Genomic DNA, 20,388 nt, shown 5'->3' on the forward strand with positions numbered 1-20,388 from the left:
CTGAGTCAACAGATGGGGACGTTTGCAAGACAACAACCATCTGCAGGAAGAGTTCGACGACGTTTGCAGCAGCATGGACTATCAGCTCGGAGACCATGGCTGCGGTTACCCTTGACGCTGCATCACAGACAGGAGCGCCTGCGATGGTGTACTCAACGACGAACCTGGGTGCACGAACGGCAAAACGTCGTTTTTTCGGATGAATCCAGGTTCTGTTTCAGCATCATGATAGTCGCATCCCAGTTTGGCTACATCGCGGTGAACGCACATTGGAAGCGTGTATTCGTCATCGCCATACTGGGGTATCACCCGGCGTGATGGTATGGGGTGCCATTGGTTACATGTCTCGGTCACCTCTTGTTCGCATTGACGGCACTTTGAGGAGAGGACGTTACATTTCAGATGTGTTACGACCCGTGGCTCTACCCTTCATTCGATCCCTGCGAAACCCCACATTTCAGCAGGATAATGCATGCCCGCATGTTGCAGGTCCTGTACGGGCCTTTCTGGATGCAGAAAATGTCCGCCTGCTGCCCTGTCCAGCACATTCTCTAGATCTTTCACCAATTGAAAACGTCTGGTCAATAGTGGCCAAGCAACTGGTTCGTCACAATACGCCAGTCACTACTCTTGATGAACTGTGGTATCGTGTTGAAGCTGCATGGGCGGCTGTACCTGTACACGCCATCCAAGCGTTGTTTGACTCAATGCCCAGGCGTATCATGGCCGTTATTACGGCCAGAGGTGGTTGTTCTGGGTACTGATTTCTCAGGATCTATGCACCCAAATTGCATGAAAATGTAATCACGTGTCAGTTCTGGTATAATATATTTGTCCAATGAATACCCGTTTATCATCTGCATTTCTTCTTGGTGTAGCAATTTTAATGGCCAATAGTGTACCATAGTATAGAGGGAGGCTGGAATTATTTTCTTGACAGTATAGAAGCAGTAATAACAATATTAGTCGATCAGGTGATCTCAGTGACTTCGAACGTGGACTAGTCATTGGATGTCACCTCAGTAACAAATCCCTCAGGAACATTTCAGTTCTTCTAAGATTGCCCAAGTTGACTGTTGGTGATATAATTGTGAAGTGGAAACTCGGAGGAACATCACACCTAAAGCAACACTAGACAGGCCTCATGTATTGACGGACAGGGACTGCAGAACAGTACAGGGGGTGGTTGTAAAAAATCGCATGAAATGAGCGGAAGAAATCACTCCTGAGCTCCAAAGCACTACCAGTAGTCCAGGTAGCACAATGACTGTGCGTAGGGAGTTAAAAAGATTGGATTTCAATCGTCGGGAAGCTCCTCATAAACCACACATTCCTAGTTCCTAGTCGGTGGTCGGTGATCCGCAACGCCTGAAGCGTCGTGAAGGGTGATAACTTGGCTGGAAACGAGTAATTTGGAGTGATGAATCTTGCAATACTCTGTGGCAATCCGATGGAAGGATGTTGGTTTGGAGAAAGGCAGGAGGACGTAACCTGCCATCGTGTGTGGTACAAGCAGTGGAGTAGTAGAGTGTGGTCCCCTTATTGCGCCTAAGAAAAAACTAAATGCGGGAGAATATGAACACATCTTACAGCATATTGCGTACTGCAGTGGAACAGTCCGGAGGAGATTATTGTTTGCATCAACATGACAATGGACCCTGTCTTAAAGCAGTACCAGTGGACAATAAAATTTCTGAAATGTCCAGAATCACGACTTGAACACCTTTAGGATGATGTAGAACGCAGACTTCGCTGCAGACCCCATTGTCCACCACCTTCTCTGGTTTCACCACTTGAGGACAATGGGCTATAGTTCCACCACAGACATTCATAAACGTCATTGAAAGAGTCTGCAGCGGAGTCCATGCTGTCATAAGGCGAAGGATGTAGACAACCCATTGTTAATGTCCAGTAATGGCTGTCTCAATACTTTTCTTCGGATAGTGTACACTACGAAACAAAATTTCTAGGAATGAACATTAACTGTCAGTCATAAGCACGGGAAGGAATCAAGACAGTCAGGGAGATATGATATATCTTGCCTTCCGGAAAGCTTATGACACAGTACCACACAACCACACAATGCTTATTATCGAAAGTTCGGTCGTACGGTGGTGATTGAGCAGAGGATTCTTAGTAGGGGAGTTATCGACAGATGTAGCAGTCTTCTCGGATATGTAACGTGGAAGTTCGGTGGGACCTTTGCTATTCATATTGTGTATTAATCACTTTGCAGACAATATTAATAGCAAGCTCAGACTTTTCGCAGATGATGCAGTTATTTATAATGAAGTACAGACTGAAAAAAGGTTGCACAAATATTCAGTCGGATCTTGTTAATATTTTAACGTCGAACGAAGATCGGAAACTTTCTTTAAATGGTCAGAGATACAAAATTGTGCAGTTTACAAAACAAAAGCACGAAGTGCCCTGTGACTACGATATCAGTGAGTCACCGCTGGAGTTGGTCAACCCATAAAAATATCTGTGCGTAGCAATTTGTGAGGATAAGAAATGGAACGATTACATACGTTCACTGCTGGAAGTCTAGGGGCGCGGGGTACCCGTGCGGTCTGGGGCGCCTTGCTACGGTTCTCGCGGCTCCTCCCGTCGGAGGTTCGAGTCCTCACTCGGGCATGGGTGTGTGTGGTGTCCTTAGAGTAAGTTATTTTAAGTTAGATTAAGTAATGTCTAAGCCTAGGGACCGATGATCTCAGCAGTTTGGTCCCATACAACTTACCACAAAAAATAGAAGTCTAGGCAACATCTAATAACTACTAAAATAGAAAGTACCCTCTTCCATACATTTCACAGTGGTTTGTAGAGTGTGGGTGTAGGTAAAGATACAGACTTGCGAATAGATTTGGATCAGCAATTTGTGCCCTTAGAGTCCTGTTATCACCAACGTCTATTGGCATTTAGTTACATACTACTACGTACACTCAGTTCTTAAAAGTGGAAATTTTTCTGGGGAATAAATGCGCAAAATACGAAAACAGTTTCCAATCTCCAGAAAAGGCCAGAAGAATAGTAACAAAAAAAAAACAGTAATCGACTTCATTGTAAAAATCTGTTCAAAACATTGTGGGTTTTCACTAGACCATGGGTGTACGTTTCCCAATCCGTTACGAACACCAAAAATAACGTTTATGACTATCTCGCGGGGACAGCTCTGTCCATGAACATAGAAAAAAAAATACAGACTGAAGAAAGAACAAATATAAGACTCAAAACAGTATTTTCACCCAAGAAATAAAACTGTACAATAAATTTCTCCAGGAGATTAAAGAGAATCCTAAAACAAAGTTATTTAAAAACACAGTTAAAAAGTTTGTGTTCATCATTGTATTCTATACAGTGAAAGATTAATTAGATAACACAGAGTAAGGGTAACACAAGGAAATAATAATAGTTAAACATCTCTCTCATGTCACACAAGACTTTTGCACTATGTTCTTTCCTTTTCTGGAAAACGTTACTCCGAAAGCTCTGTAATATCTAATACTAACATCTTATCCTTTTTGTGAGTCCTTCCTCTCATTATTATGGAGGAAACCCAACTCGGCTTTTCGGCATCGCCGCCACAGGCCTAGGTCAGCTGATCGTGTGTGTAGTGTGTGATATAATGTGAGTGTAGTGTGTGCAGAGAACAGAAGTGAGAAATGAATTAATAATGTGGCATCAACCTTTTACATTATTAAAAACAGTGAGGTGACAAAAGTCATGGAATACCTCCCAGTATCTTGTCGGACTCTTTTTGGCCAGCGTAGTGCACATCTCGATCTGGCATGGACTCAACAAGTTGTTGAAGTTGTTGGAAGTCCTATGCAGAAATAATGAGCAATGCTGCTTCTATAGTCGGCTATAATTGCAAAAGTTTTGCAGATGCAGGATTTTGTGCACGAACTGACCTCTCGATTATGTGCCGTAAATGAACGACGGTATTCATGTCCGGCGATCTGGTTAAAAAAAATGGTTCAAATGGCTCTGAGCACTATGGGACTCAACATCTGAGGTCATCAGTCCCCTAGAACTTAGAACTACTTTAACCTAAGGACGTCACACACATTCATGCCCGAGGCAGGATTCGAACCTGCGACCATAGCAGTCACGCGGTTCCGGACTGAAGTGCCTAGAACGGCACGACCACCATGGACGGCCCGGCGATCTGGGTGGCCAAGTCATTCCCTCGAATTGTCCACAATGTACTCCAAACAAATCGGGAACAGTCTGGCCCAGTGACATGGTGCGCTGTCATCTATAAATGTTTCATCGTTGTTTGGGGACATGGAATCCATGAATGGCTGCAAATAGTCTCAAGTAGCCGAACATAACCATTTCCAGTCAATGATCGCTTCAGTTGGACCCGAGGACCCAATCCATTCCATGTAAACATTTCTCACACCGTTATGGGGACACCACCAGCTTGCACAGTATCTTGTTGGCAATATGGGTCGATGGCTTCGAGGGGTCTGCACCACACTCGAACCCTCCCATGATCTCTTAGCCACTCAGACCGGGACTCATCTTCCAAGGCCACGGCTTCCAGTCATCAAGGATCCAACCGATATGGTAACGAGCCCAAGAGAGAGGGTAAGTCATCAAGGATCCAACCGATATGGTAACGAGCCCAGGAGAGAGGGTGCAGGCGATGTTGTGCTATCAGCAAAGGCACTCGCATCGATCGTCTGCTGCCTTAGGTCATTAACGCCAGACTTCGCCGCGCAGAGCTAACGGATAGGTTCGTCGTACGTCCCACACTGATTTCTACGGTTATTTAACGCAGTGTTGCTTGTCTGTTAGCACTGAGGACCTTACGCAAACGCCGCTGCTCTCGGTCGTTAAATAAAGCTCGTCGACCACTGCGTTGTCTGTGGTGAGAGGTAATGCTTAAAATTTGGTATTCCCAGCAGAGTCTTGACACTGTGGATCGCGGAATATTGAATTCCCTAACGGTTTCAGAAATGAAGTGGCCCATGCGTTTAGCTCCAACTACCATTTCACGTTCAATCTTGTCAGACATCTTTTCACATGAATCTCCTGATTGTACAGATGACAGCTCCAAATATGCATTGCCCATTTATACCTTCTGTGCGCGATAGTACTGTCATCTGTATATGTGAATATCGCTATCCCACAATTTTTATCGCCTCAGTATAACTCCTTTGCAAAACAGTATTGTACATTAGGGATTAACCGAGTGAGGTAGCACTGTTTTGAACAGACTGGCTCAGTTTTCTGGAGAGTGGCGGCTCTGATCTCAATCCGACCATTGAGATTTAGGTTTCTCATGGTTTTCCTAAATTATTCCCGAAATTACTTTAGGCAAACGGCGGGTTGATTCCTACTATACTGTATACATGATTTTTTTTTGTTCTTAAAACTGTAATATCATGACGTGTCCAATATCCTTGTAAATGTATTCCCACGATGAATAAAATTAGTACTAAAACTACTAAATCACCTCTCCCCAAATATCGGTTTACTATAGTTCAATGGTTCAATAGAGTGACTAAGCAGGCTGTATTTACGTTGACAGTTGATATACTAGAATCAGTCAGAAATTATTACCATTGGGACCGTTTTGGGAGTTGGGATTTGGCTAAGGTTTTTGACTGTGTGAATCATGATAGCCTCATGCTCATGTTAAAATATTATGGAATAGCAGACACACCAGATTCTTGGTTTTTATGTCACTAAAGGATGAAAACCAAAAAGTGTCAGTTCCATGCTAACCCACTTCTGCTTGAATTAATTTTCACTTCTGAATTTTACAAATCAGATATTTATTTGTTCGTTGTCATTAATGAAACGTACTACAACAAGCTAAACAAAAAAATAATTAATAATTTAAATAATTATTTAAAGAGGGTGTAGCATATATGTCACACTAGACAGATCATACGTTTTAAGCACTCTACGCACAAACCACTATCACATTTGCAGCACACTGTTCTTGGAGTTCCTTTGCAGTTTTCTGCAGCGCAACGTCTTCTATTTTTCTGTGGCACCGTAGCTACCAGATTTTTTTATCGTATCTGACGCCATTCAGCATTCTACCTTGATATGGATTAACTGCAGGGCGGCCAAGAACTCTAGGGATTGTTGCATCGGAAGTCAGGTAACATTTCAAAATGTAGCGCTGAAACTGCGGTTGTGACATATTCATACCTGTCTTTCTGTAGAGAAGCCACGCGTTATGTACAGACACATCGAGTAGTCACGTAAAAATTGGTCACCACCTCTAATGCTCACTCTTATGTAATGATATATTTTCACCATTTGGTCAGTTCGCCCAACACTTTTGCTGTATTCTCCAGTAACATTTGTACGCGGTATAAGTATTATTTTCTTCTCTTGTCTTGAATATCAGCTCGCAGAGCAAAGTGGATTGATTGATCCCATGACTGATCGACGCAGTTGTTACTGCAGGATTGTCTAGCCGACTGCTCACAATCATTCTACTTTCCTTGTTGCTCTTGTAATCGAAACCTCTCTCTTATTCCTTTTGAACATTGTCTTAGAGGGTATAAGTTGACATTCTGTAGGCAGACGATTCTCAGGAATAGTGGCAGTTGCAGCATAACTTCGTTGTTTTAGAAGAACTATCAATGTTGGCGATGTAAACAGACTGTCAAAATAAAACCTGTATGGTAGATTTTTACCTTTACGAGGAAGTGAATCAATCATTTGAACCTGAGGTGCAGCACACTTTACAAATGCTTTCTTGTACACTTCGTTCCTGTGTGGATTAGTCCCTTGGTGTATTTGAAAATCCACTAGATAACCCATGTTTGTGCCTAGGCACCATGCTTTGTACCCAAATCTAATGGGTTTACCTTCCAGAAATTGTTCGCAGGCATGCCTGCCAAAATACTTTATCATACTCTCATCATAATCCAAATCTTACTCAGGCTGAAAGTGGTGAGAAAACATTTTTCTTAAGACATATGTTAATCGACGAACTTTCGACATTTTATCGTTTACATTGATTGTGTGTTATCACATGATTGAATAAATCTCATAATTGTTTCAAATCTGTCTCCTCTCACCAAGTTGTGCACCATTTCATTTTTCATGTCCAACCCTGAATCCCAGTAACATCTTCTGCTACGCAGAGAATTATAGCCCAAGAGAATTGGAATTGCTATAAAATCTTTTATTACTTCATGACTTTTGGGGTCTGGGCAGTTCGAGAACAAAGCATATTCTGTAGATTCAGTAGTACAAATTTAATTATTCCCTCATTCCAAAACAGTTCGAAGCACTGAACTGGACACAAGCACCTGTATGTACTGTCATCACTCTCAGGAAGCAGAGCATTGTCACTTTGCAGATCCTCCCTTCTCCAATCTCTTATCACAATTTTTGAGATCTGTAGCTTTTCTGTTTCATCTGGAATGAAATTTCCTGGTTTATCAACATGAGAGCAGTCAGTCTCAGGTTCACCAGCTAACCTGCTTTTGTTGGTCAATACCGCTTCTGTACCAGCATGAAGTTGCCTTGGTCCAAGATTATCTATCTTTCCACTCCCATCTGCTTCGCCAGAATCTTTATCCGACCCTAGATTAGCTTCAGGAGGCTCAGTAAATATATCCGTTGCATCTTCTTCGTCCTTCACAAGAATAGACCGAATTTCACGAACAGACAGGCCTATGAGAAAGAAGGAAACATTATATTGACAGTTCTGCCAAGTGTAACATATGTGCAACTCACAATTAAAAACTGGATTTGGAACCATAATAATGAATTGCACTTTGAGGCTAACCTATAACATAAATTTAAACACCTTTAACTTTATAATTAAGTAAAAGTTTTAAAAATTGTGTGGTATATTGCTTCAGAAAATAGTAGCGGTACTCACTTCTCCCAAGACATAATCCCATTCAGGAAAAGTCTTCAGTAAATGAACAGCCAGACGCTGTCTTCTTCTGGCAGAAATCCTCTTAAATATCATCAATAGCACTTCCTTAACTGAAAGACATACGACAATAGGCATTTAAACTGCATGCATTGTTGCCAACAAGAGAAAACAATGGTAGAATGTTAAGTGACATATATGTCATGCTAGGGAGAAATGTGTTAATAAAATAATAATAGGCAATCGGGATTTGAAAAGTCAGACATTATGAACCACAATCCTGAATTTTGGGTCCTCTGCTGTTTATGATATGCAAAAACGTTTTTCGACTTCCAATTGCAGAAGATGTAAATTTTGTCCATTTTTGCAGATGATATAGGTACATGAATACAAAGTAGTATGAATACGCTTACTGAAAAAGCAGTTAACGAAATGGTAGAAAACAATTGACGCTTCAAGACAAAGGTATTATCATTTAATTTTCACGAGACTCAGTAAAAAGAGTTAACTACTTCTCACGGGACTTTACAAGCTATAATAATAGAGTTCACAAATAATGAACTTCAAGAAATAGACAGGGTTAAGTTTTTGAGTCTACAGATATACTACAACTGGAAACTCACTGCCTGGAATTACGGAAGCACTTTAATTAAAGTACATTTGCAGAAGCCATGTTACTGCTATAGGTGATTCATAAATGAAGAGACTAGTTTATTTCGCATTCCGTTCACTAATGAGCTGCATAATAATCTCACTAGAAAAAGCAGTTTACGGGTATCCTATTTTCAGATTAAAAAAACGCGTTGTAAGAAATATGGTGTTAGTTCCAGAGCATCCTGTAAAGACCACTCAAAAAGCTCTGTATTTTGACAACTACTTGACTGTTTATTATTGTGCTTTTTCATTACCAATACTTATTATTTCTCAATAACAAGATAAAAAACAACCTTTACGAAGGTTTCAAGGAGTAACATTAATGCAGAAAGGAGTCAGATACATACGTACGGATGTATTCAACAAGCTGCCAGAGCATATTAAATGTCATATGGATAAACTGTGGTGGAATTCAAGACTGAACTGAAGAGCTTTCTATTACACAGAGAAGTGTTAAATTTAATATTTTAGGTTATTTTATAATTAGAATTAACCATTGTAATACTGCAGTCATTCCTAATGTTAAGTCTTTTCATTACATTGCACTTAAATTAATTTGTATGTACATCTTTGACTGGCGGCCTCCGTAGTTGATTGTTAGTGGTCAGCCTAGACGATGCCAAGTGGAGGACCCGCGTTCGATTCCCGGTACAGCCAAGGATTTTTCCTTAATGGGAGGACTGGAACATGGTGTAGTCACCCTTGTGATCTTCGTTTGAGGAGCTACCTGAATTGAAAACAACGGCTGCGCGGCCTGAGAAGTCGGCAAAGGGGCCGGGAGAGCGGTGAGCTGACCACATGCCACTCCATACTGCGTCCGCATGAGGCCACAGAAGCAGCGGATGACATGGCGGCCGGTCGACATCCCTTGGGCGCTCAAGGCCTTGACAAGGGGCCATTTTACATCTTTAACTTCTTTCAGTACCCCAGAGATCATTCTCTGAAGTATGCATAACATTCGACTAAAGTAACATGAGCGTTTCTTGGACTATCAGAAGTTTGTGTCGTTCCAGTATGCCTTCACAACATTCAGCTTCACAAAGAAGGCTTTCCGGTTAGTACTGCGAATGACGCCATATCTTGGCAGCGATACTTGTATGGTTGACACTCTTGCAGCTAAAGCTCCACCAGCTGCGCTATCTTTTCGAGAATTCTGTTCTTTTAGGATTCTGTCTCACTCCGCAGTTGTGTCACGTTTTCCTCCTTTGTGATGCTTAAATCACTCAGTCCCCTCTCGCCAAAATCCTAGCCACTTTCTCCTTTCCTTATTAGGCTACCCCCCCCCCCCCCCCTCCCCCTTGCGATAATTTAGCTCTTCAATTATCCCACCTATAAGCTGTTGCAGGTTCTTATTTTTTGTTTCCTCACCGCTTGGTATAAGCAGATTCTTTAGACCCTGTTCACATATAGTTGATATCTCACTTTTGATATCTGCCATATCTCTGCTCATGTCCCCCCATTTCTGTTTTACTGTCATTTAATTTTTCCGGAAGTTCTTCGTGTGCCTTGTCCAGCTTTCGAGAGAGCTGACGCTGATTCAAGGTGGAAAGGGGGTTCGTGGGGGTCATGAACAAACCCCCCCCCCCCCCGCCCCCCACCACTGATGTAAAACAATTAGTATGACTAAATAAAAAGTATCTCATTTATTTTTTGTTACTGTTATTAAAATTCTAGGAATCTATGGGACATTAATGTGGACGATCGCAAGCTATACTGCGGAAAGGGGGGCTGGGACAGCCAGTAAAAATCTGTCTCATCCCCCAGATCTTAACCAATGATCAGTAACTTGAAAATTTATTATAATTCCCAAATACATATCTCAGGCGGTTGTGAGCAATTTTGCCAATCCATCACCCTTTCCACATGACGTACTTGTTCTTCCATGCTCCTATCCATCATTTTCATCGATCTGAAATGTTCCTTTTGATATATTAACTGCCTCTGAAATATCAGCTGTTTACCTGGACGTATCTGGTAATTTGCCAAAATTTAATCGTGTATTCTCCCTATTATACTGTATATTCTTATCTTCCAGTGCTGGAGACATCATCAAAGGCTATAACGACCCAGAAAGAAGTTAAATCTCAAACAGGCTCAGAAAGCCCAATTTTTCAGACTGGCCATCGAAACTCAAAAGCTCAAAAACAACATTAACAGCAAATAAGAAGGACTGAAATTAGACAAGTTGTGTGACTTATGGCCAACTGCACAAATCTTAGTTATATATTAACTGCGATAAATTAGGCATTTAACCCTGTTAAGTACAAACTTCTGGTTCACTAACCTCGATAAAAGTGAAACGAGGGAATTGACTATGGTTAAATTTGACCATGGCTCATGTCCTGTATTCGGGAGGTGACATGGCTTTATAAGCGTACAGTATTAAGATGGCGGCGGGTTCTGATGTGCTGGGACAGACTCAAGGAATTGTACCTCGTACCCTTTATGTAAGATGAACCCAGAAAGTTTATTAATTTATGAATCAAATTTACGAGGAGTAGGACTAAATTGTGCTTCCACGTGTCATCACATTGCTTGTTTTTCTCTAACAAGGGGACCACACAATACGATTTTTGCAATGTTTATTCTTATTGCACATGAAGTTCAAAACGCAAATATACCTTTTCAAAACAGTTCGATGCAACTCGGCAAAATTCTCGAGAGAATCGACTTCTAAGTTTCCGCCCATGTTCAGCATGCTCAAATAAAATATACTTCTAGCTTTTCGACATGCAGTGTGGCTGTGTGGTAGCGTGCTTACTCGCTGCATAGAGGATCTGGATTTAATTCTAGGTGGTTTCAAATGTTCTAAGAGCATAACGTGAAAATAAAATACAAAAAGATAGAAAAAATTAAGTTGTAATTTTTTAATTATACAGTCTTGATGAACAATCTTTTATAAAAGATAGATAATTTGTTTGCAACGAAAATTGGATTCTTGTGTGCGGTATATATTTAGCGATAAGAAGATGTGCATTTTTCATAAAAATGAAGCTAGATGTATTAATTAGCATACATTTTATAAATTTTATATTTAAATGACATAAGTATTCGAACTGATGGAAAAAACGAAAAGAATAATGACGGAAAAGAAACAATGTTTATTTCTTCTTTATGATGCAGGCATCAGTTCTTTTATTTTCAGGAATTGATGTATTCGAACCACCCTGTTAGAGAAATGTATCAATCTTGCACTTCGAAAAACTTAATGTTCTTCTTTTGTTTTCCATTTCGCGAAACACAAACGAATGGACTGTTAGCAAGGCATAGACACACTTCTGTTTGTCGACGAAAGTGAGAGCATATCACAGTGACGTCACTCAACAGCAATTGTATGAAAAACTTATGTATATAGGCGACTATGTGCAAATTCATATCCCTATTAACATCTTTGCATCTCCAGGGCGGCGTCCTTTGCAATACATAGAGTTAACCGCAGTCATACACAAAGGTGGCTGACGACGGTTTGCTGACCAGCGATTAACGTTGCTGCACCACAGAGACATTTTAAACGCGGTTTACTTTTAACCATGATCACAGGACATTGGTTATCTTACTTTTTGAACCAGGTTGGTGCTCTCGGCCATTAGTGCCGAATAATACATACTTCATCAACTCTTCCTTACAAGCTCCGTAACACCCGCTGGCGCGATTCCGCGACCTTAGTGAGCAATCTCAGGACGCCACGAACCGGCCGTTGCTTTGATACGGGTCATCAAACTGTGGCCCTCGGGTCACATGCGGCCCGAATCAAGTATTTGTTCAGCCGGCAGTTCTCAGCCGTATTTTATAATAAAATTCATGTAGAAAATAATAGCCGAATCCATAAACGTCAACTACCATTAAGAGTTTGTTAACAGTGTAGTTTTCTTGCTCAGTGCCAAACAAAAAGACTTACAGAGACAGTAATAAGCTTTTTTTAAATTGATGTTGGTGAATTCCGCCAATTACCTCAGTGTCAGAGGGTGACCACTGCGATGTTTTGCAATGTGAGAAGGAGGATCATTTATTGTTTGTCTTCCAGTACTACAAATTCATGCATAGGTGTGCATGACTCGTACTGGTCTGCTGCTACGGTATAAATTACCGTTACATGGAATCGTGGAAGCCCATTGTAGAGATGGTCGTCTTCAAATGCAGTACGTATTTGTAGCAAAGGATATGAAATAAAATTAACCCTAGCGATACAAATGCATTTTCAGCAACATATATTAAAGGTGGGGGACGGTACTTTATGCCCACATTAAAAAAATTAAAAGAAAACAAAATACATTGGGGAAGGAGGGTACTTTATGCTATCTTTAAAAAAACGGAAAGTAATACAAAATTCATTAACTGTTGATTACTTACATTAACAACATACTTTTTAAAGAGGTGCTGAGGCATAAATAGGGTACAGAACATGAAAATATCTTTTAGCAAACTCTTAGCTAATGTGTAATACACAAACACACACACACACACACACACACACACACACACACACACACACACTGGTTCAGGTACAGAAACTACCAAGGAGAGAGGGGGTGGGGGTAGGTACTTTAGGTCCACAACCAAAAATTAAAAAAAATACAAATTTCGTTAATAGTTGTTGATTCTTACTCACATCTTACTTTTCAAAGAGATATTGATGTGTAAGTAGGGTACTGAACTGAATATATTGAATATAACAGTCATTGTGAAAAATTACATCTACTTCTGAAGCTTAAGTTTCTGGCTGTGTTTAACTAAGCCGGCCGGGGTGGCCGAGCGGTTCTAGGCGCTACAGTCTGGAACCGCGCGACCGCTACGGTCACAGGTTCGAATCCTGCCTCGGGCATGGATGTGTGTGATGTCCTTAGGTTAGTTAGGTTTAAGTAGTTCTAAGTTCTAGGGGACTGATGACCTCAGAAGTTAAGTCTCATAGTGCTCAGAGCCATTTGAACCATTTTTGTGTTTAACTAAAAAGAAAATTAAAACATTTACGGAATCTGGTAAAAGAATTCATTGAAAACAATAAATATTTTTTCAGAATTTTAAAATGTAAATACTGAAGATTAGATAGATCACGTAACTAACGAGGAGGTACTGAACAGAATCGGGGAGAAAATAAATTTGTGGCACAACCTGCCTGGAAGAAGGGACCGGTTCATTGGACACATTCTGCGACATCAAGGGATCACCAATTTAGTATCGGAGGGAAGTGTAAACATCGTAGAGGGAGACCAAGAGGTGAATACAGTAAGCAGATTCTGAAGGTTGTAGGTTGCAGTGGTTATTCGGGGATGAAGAGGCTTGCAAAGGATAGAGTAGCATGGAGAGATGCATCGAACCAGTCTTTGGACTGGAGGTCTTCAGTAACTGACTAGATTCCAATATTTTCAAAAGGTGGGCGTAACGTGCCCCCCTCCCCCATTTTGGTAACCCAAATAATAGTTAGGTGGTGAACTATACGTGCATCAATTCGGTACTGCATGCGTCCCACGTTCTGCTTTACAAATCTTACAAGTATTTGCAAAGCAGGACTGTATGCATGGGTTTAGGAATTTGTATGCGAATAGGAGAAATTGTTTTATAAATTTCTTAAATAATTATTTTCTTGAAGATCATGATGTCAACATGTTACACAACTACAAGACTATGCGAGCTGTACTATTACCAGAAGGAGCGCAATGCAATAAGTAGAAGAAAAATGACATTCAAAACATTTAGTAAACATTTGTGATCGTGTCTCATATTGCATAAGTAAATTAAATAAAAGTGTAGTTATTGTTTTAGTCAATTAATCATCCGCTCAGACGGACAATACAACAACAACTAGTTGGGCCGCAACTTTGTTGTCGCTGCGGTGGCACAATCTGAAACAGAGAACAGTCGACAAGAAATGTTTCGAACGGTGTTGATTTTTAACGATCAGTACTTGGGGGCTGGAGGCCATCTTATCACGCCCTATTGGGGGCTTATAACAAGCTAATTTACAATTAACAATAAGATCGTTCCAAATGCGGCGTGAGGTGCCTCTTCACAACATCAGTATTGGCTCTTGAGCATAATAGGTTAACGGCCGCTGGTGTAAACAGTTCGGCATTTTGAGATTGTTCGAGACTGTAACTGCTTTCTAAGTCGTTATCGCATCTGATGACGTCTCTGGCATTGGAAAAATGAAACGTTAGTCAGAGAAACGTGCCGTGAACCACTGTCTAATGCCTATAAAAGAGTAAACCACCATTTGATTGTGTATTTATATTTTGTACTATCCAGATGTCGGCTTTTGGGCCATTATCAAGCAAAATGCTAAAAGTTGTCAGACTTGTTAAGTCGTAACTATTAAGGCAATCCACAGCAAGACTGCATTAACAGCTATGACTTAATAATGGTCTAACAACTTTTAGCATTGTACTTGATAAGGGCATAAAAGCTGAAATCAGAATAGTACAAAAGATAAATATAGTAATACTCAGTCAAATAGCAGTTTACTCTTTTAAAAAGTATTGCTTGACTGTGGCTCAACACGATCAAAAACTTTTTAATGCCCACAAAACAAAAATCATAAATGACATAAATACCGGCCGTGAGAGCCTGGGTTCTTTAATTAACATTTATTGACGTGCTGTTCTTGCTGATATTGCGACTTAAGTGGCCAGAAGACTAAGAAGGCAACGACATGGGGCGATGTGTCCGTCTTCTGAACAGATCGCCGTTCAGAGAGATCATCGCCTCCCCTCAGCAAACGGTTCAGGGCGTTATTGATCGCATGAATCCGTTTATCTACTCCTTGAGCAGGATGATAATAATAGTAATAATAATAATACCGAATGGCTCAACAGCCAGGTGCAAGTCTTTCGATTGGATGCCACTTCGGTGACTCGTGTGTCCCTGAGCAAAATAAAGGGCCATTACGTCGCTTCTGAATTCTGTGGTTTGAAGACAACCCAAGGATATGGAGCTGCTTGCGTAGCATCCATATCACCAGTTTTCAGTACTATAGGGGCCTACCTACGCACTTTCAGTTTAATTACACAATATATCATATGTGATATACACTCCTGGAAATTGAAATAAGAACACCGTGAATTCATTGTCCCAGGAAGGGGAAACTTTATTGACACATTCCTGGGGTCAGATACATCACATGATCACACTGACAGAACCACAGACACATAGACACAGGCAACAGAGCATGCACAATGTCGGCACTAGTACAGTGTATATCCACCTTTCGCAGCAATGCAGGCTGCTATTCTCCCATGGAGACGATCGTAGAGATGCTGGATGTAGTCCTGTGGAACGGCTTGCCATGCCATTTCCACCTGGCGCCTCAGTTGGACCAGCGTTCGTGCTGGACGTGGAGACCGCGTGAGACGACGCTTCATCCAGTCCCAAACATGCTCAATGGGGGACAGATCCGGAGATCTTGCTGGCCAGGGTAGTTGACTTACACCTTCTAGAGCACGTTGGGTGGCACGGGATACATGCGGACGTGCATTGTCCTGTTGGAACAGCAAGTTCCCTTGCCGGTCTAGGAATGGTAGAACGATGGGTTCGATGACGGTTTGGATGTACCGTGCACTATTCAGTGTCCCCTCGACGATCACCAGTGGTGTACGGCCAGTGTAGGAGATTGCTCCCCACACCATGATGCCGGGTGTTGGCCCTGTGTGCCTCGGTCGTATGCAGTCCTGATTGTGGCGCTCACCTGCACGGTGCCAAACACGCATACGACCATCATTGGCACCAACGCAGAAGCGACTCTCATCGCTGAAGACGACACGTCTCCATTCGTCCCTCCATTCACGCCTGTCGCGACACCACTGGAGGCGGGCTGCACGATGTTGGGGCGTGAGCGGAAGACGGCCTAACGGTGTGCGGGACCGTAGTCCAGCTTCATGGAGACGGTTGCGAATGGTCCTCGCCGATACCCCAGGAGCAACAGTGTCCCTAATTTGCTGGGAAGTGGCGGTGCGGTCCCCTACGGCACTGCGTAGGATCCTACGGTCTTGGCGTGCATCCGTGCGTCGCTGCGGTCCGGTCCCAGGTCGACGGGCACGTGCACCTTCCGCCGACCACTGGCGACAACATCGATGTACTGTGGAGACCTCACGCCCCACGTGTTGAGCAATTCGGCGGTACGTCCACCCGGCCTCCCGCATGCCCACTATACGCCCTCGCTCAAAGTCCGTCAACTGCACATACGGTTCACGTCCATGCTGTCGCGGCATGCTACCAGTGTTAAAGACTGCGATGGAGCTCCGTATGCCACGGCAAACTGGCTGACACTGACGGCGGCGGTGCACAAATGCTGCGCAGCTAGCGCCATTCGACGGCCAACACCGCGGTTCCTGGTGTGCCCGCTGTGCCGTGCGTGTGATCATTGCTTGTACAGCCCTCTCGCAGTGTCCGGAGCAAGTATGGTGGGTCTGACACACCGGTGTCAATGTGTTCTTTTTTCCATTTCCAGGAGTGTATGACGTAATGTCTGAGCGATAAACTGTACGAATACTGGATACACAAGCTCAGTTCACACCACCCAGTCACCTGCCGGATTCCCTCTGGTAATTGCACAGTTGACATAGTCTTGTCACTGCGTCACCTGTTGGCATAGTGATCTTCAAGGGAACAATTAGTTGCCGGCCGCGGTGGCCGTGCGGTTCTAGGCGCTGCAATCCGTAACCGCAGGACTGCTACGGTCGCAGGTTCGAATCCTGCCTCGGGCATGGATGTGTGTGATGTCCTTGGGTTAGTTAGGTTTAAGTAGTTCTAAGTTTTAGGTGACTGATGACCTCAGATGTTAAGTCAGTGCTCAGAGCCATTTGAACCATTTGTATTTTCATGAAGTTGTAGTGAATTTCATGTTCTTTGATATTTACTGTTTGTAATTAAATTTCCAAGGATGAGGGAGAGGCTCGAGAAGCCGAAGTCAAACCTCGACAAATAATGATGCGAATGACATTATTCACAATCAGTAATATAAACTCATGCTTATAAATTAAGGATAATGCTCTGGTGGGCGGTTTGCGGGTTTAAAACACCTCTAGGTATGACCATGCGGCGCATTTGACCTGCGGTCGTCGCACGATGGCCCTGGCAGCAGTCCACATACGCAGAGGTGTGTTGGTGCATGTCAGAGTACGGTGCAGCAAGTAAGTGTGCAGGCGTTTACAGACGTGCTAATGGTGACAGTGTGTTGAAAAAAGCTCAAAGAACACATATTGATGACGTTATGAGGGATAGAATACAAGGGTGACTGGAGGCAGGTCAAACACAGCAGGTCGTATCACGGGCCCTCCGTGTGCCACAAAGTGTGATCTCACGATTACGGCAACGATTCCAACAGACAAAAAACGTGTCCAGCCGCTACAGTACTGAACGTCCACAGAGTATAACAGCACAAGAAGACCAATTATCTCACCGTCAGTGCCCGCAGATGACCACGGAGTACTGCAGGTAGCCTTGCTCGGGGCCTTGCTGCAGCCACTGGAACAGTTGTCTCCAGATGCACAGTCTACAGACGACTGAACAGACATGGTTTATTCGCCTGGAGACCTGCAAGGTGCATTCCACTGACCCCTGGTCACAGGAGAGCCCCTAAAGCCTGTTGTCAAGAACACAGTACATGGTCATTGGAACAATGGTCCCAGGTATAGTCTGAACAGAGATTCTCGCCGGGTTTTCATCTGGTCTCAACCAGGAACCAGAAACCAACCCCTTAATGTCCTTGGATCGGACCTGTATGGCGGTCGTGGTTTGATGGTGTGGGGTGGGATTATGATTGGTGCACGTACACCCCCGCATGTCTTTGACAGAGGAACTGCACCAGTATGTCCGCCTTTTCAGGGGTGCAGTGGGTCCCATCTTCCTCCTGATGGATGATAACGCACGGCTCCACCGAGCTGCCATCGTGGAGGAGTACCCTGAAACAGAAGATATCACGCGAATGGAGTGGCCTGCCTGTTCTCTAGATCTAAACCCCATCGAGCACGTCTGGGATGCTCTCGGTCGACGTATCGCTGCACTTCTTCAAACCCCTACGACACTTCAGGACCTCAGACAGGCACTGGTGCAAAAATGGGAGGCTATACCCCAGCAGCTGCTCGACCACCTGATCCAGAGTATGCCAACCCGTTGTGCGGCCTGTGTACATCTGCATCGTGATCATATCCCGTATTGATGTCGGGATACATGCGCAGGAAACAGTGGCGTTTTGTAGCACATGTGTTTCGGGACGGTTTTCTCAACTTATCACCAATACTGTGGACTTAACAGATCTGTGTCGTGTGTGTTCCCTATGTGCCTATGCTAGTAGCGCCAGTTTTGTGTAGTGCCACGTTGTGTGGCACCACATTCTGCAATTATCCTTAATTTATAAGAATGAGTGTAGTAAGTCACAATGTGTCAGTCCGCAAGAGTAATTACTAGTCGGATTGCTCTCTACTCAGAGGTTGCAGTGGCGGATTTAAAAACAGCGCCCCTAGGGACACCATATTACATGCGCCCCCCACCCCCCAAAAAAAAAATACATGTTAAAATAATAACTATCACCCGATCACTTCACAATTGACGTTTTGGGTGGAGGGCACTGTGAGCTGTTTCCGTACTGTCTGCTATTCGTTTTTCTGAAGGATGCGTCAGCGGTCTAGTCGCGCTCAATCAAAATGTAATACGGTTCCTGAAGTGTACCTATTGCACGGCAGTGGATAAAACAAATTTAAAATTGCATTATGTTAACACATTCTTCTGTCGAAAGACAACAGAAACGAACACAAGGAAAATATTTTTAATTTTATGGCCCAAAAATTCAGCAGAGCGTGTAGGAGACAACGGATTTTGTTATACATTCACTTCTGATATGTTCTTTTACACGAAACTGTTGAAAATCAAAATAAAAAAGTTGTGTTACGATCTAAAAATTGAAGCGAATGTGTCATACATTAGAAAGTAATACGCACTTTTACAGAGATGCGTTCAAAATTAAAATTAAACTGTCTTCCTACGATCTAATAACTTGACTGTGTAGCAGACAAAAAAACACGTTCGGTATTAATACGTGCTCTATAGGAAAGCGTAAGAAATGAAAATCAAATGCGAGATTTCGGTTCACAAACTAATTACTAAATACAGACGAACAAACACAGAACTGGATTTGCTATTACATAATTTTACAGACCTTTGTGGAAAAATCAAATCTGTTTTATAATCTAATAGTTAACGTTCAAAGCATTAGGGTCTGCGTAGCTAGATGCTGCATAATAAGTGTACACAATACCTTTAATCCATGTACGGGCTGAACAGTTTTGTACTGCAGCTACAGCTCTCACCATAGATCTTTCTCACGGTATTAGCAAAGATTTTACGTATTTATCGACAGAATTGAACTACGTTATTTATTAACACTTTTCAATCTGAGTGTACTCTCTGATAGCCGGCCGGCTAGGCGCTACAGTCTGGAGCCGAGCGACCGCTCCGGTCGCAGGTTCGAATCCTGCCTCGGGCATGGATGTGTGTGATGTCCTTAGGTTAGTTAGGTTTAATTAGTTCTAAGTTCTAGGCGACTGATGACCCCAGAAGTTAAGTCGCATAGTGCTCAGAGCCATTTGAACCAATTTTATTCTCTGATACCGTATATTTCCGCGATTACTATACATTTCAGCGGACGTCAAGAATACGCATCAGTTGTAACATACTACAGCATCAGTATGACTGGACACTAAAATGCCTAGCGGCCTGGGTCATTCGGGTATTGTTTGGTATTGTTGGGCGCCTTCGGTCTCGTCTGCACGTAAACGAGGTTTAGTTCCGCGTTCTGTCATCGGCAAATGTAAGATAAACAGGTAATACGTAAGAAACTTCCTGGCGGATTAAAACTGTGTGCCGGACCGAGACTCGAACTCGGG

The sequence above is a fragment of the Schistocerca americana genome, chromosome 1, assembly GCF_021461395.2.
Source record: "Schistocerca americana isolate TAMUIC-IGC-003095 chromosome 1, iqSchAmer2.1, whole genome shotgun sequence".
NCBI classification, from domain to species: domain Eukaryota; kingdom Metazoa; phylum Arthropoda; class Insecta; order Orthoptera; family Acrididae; genus Schistocerca; species Schistocerca americana.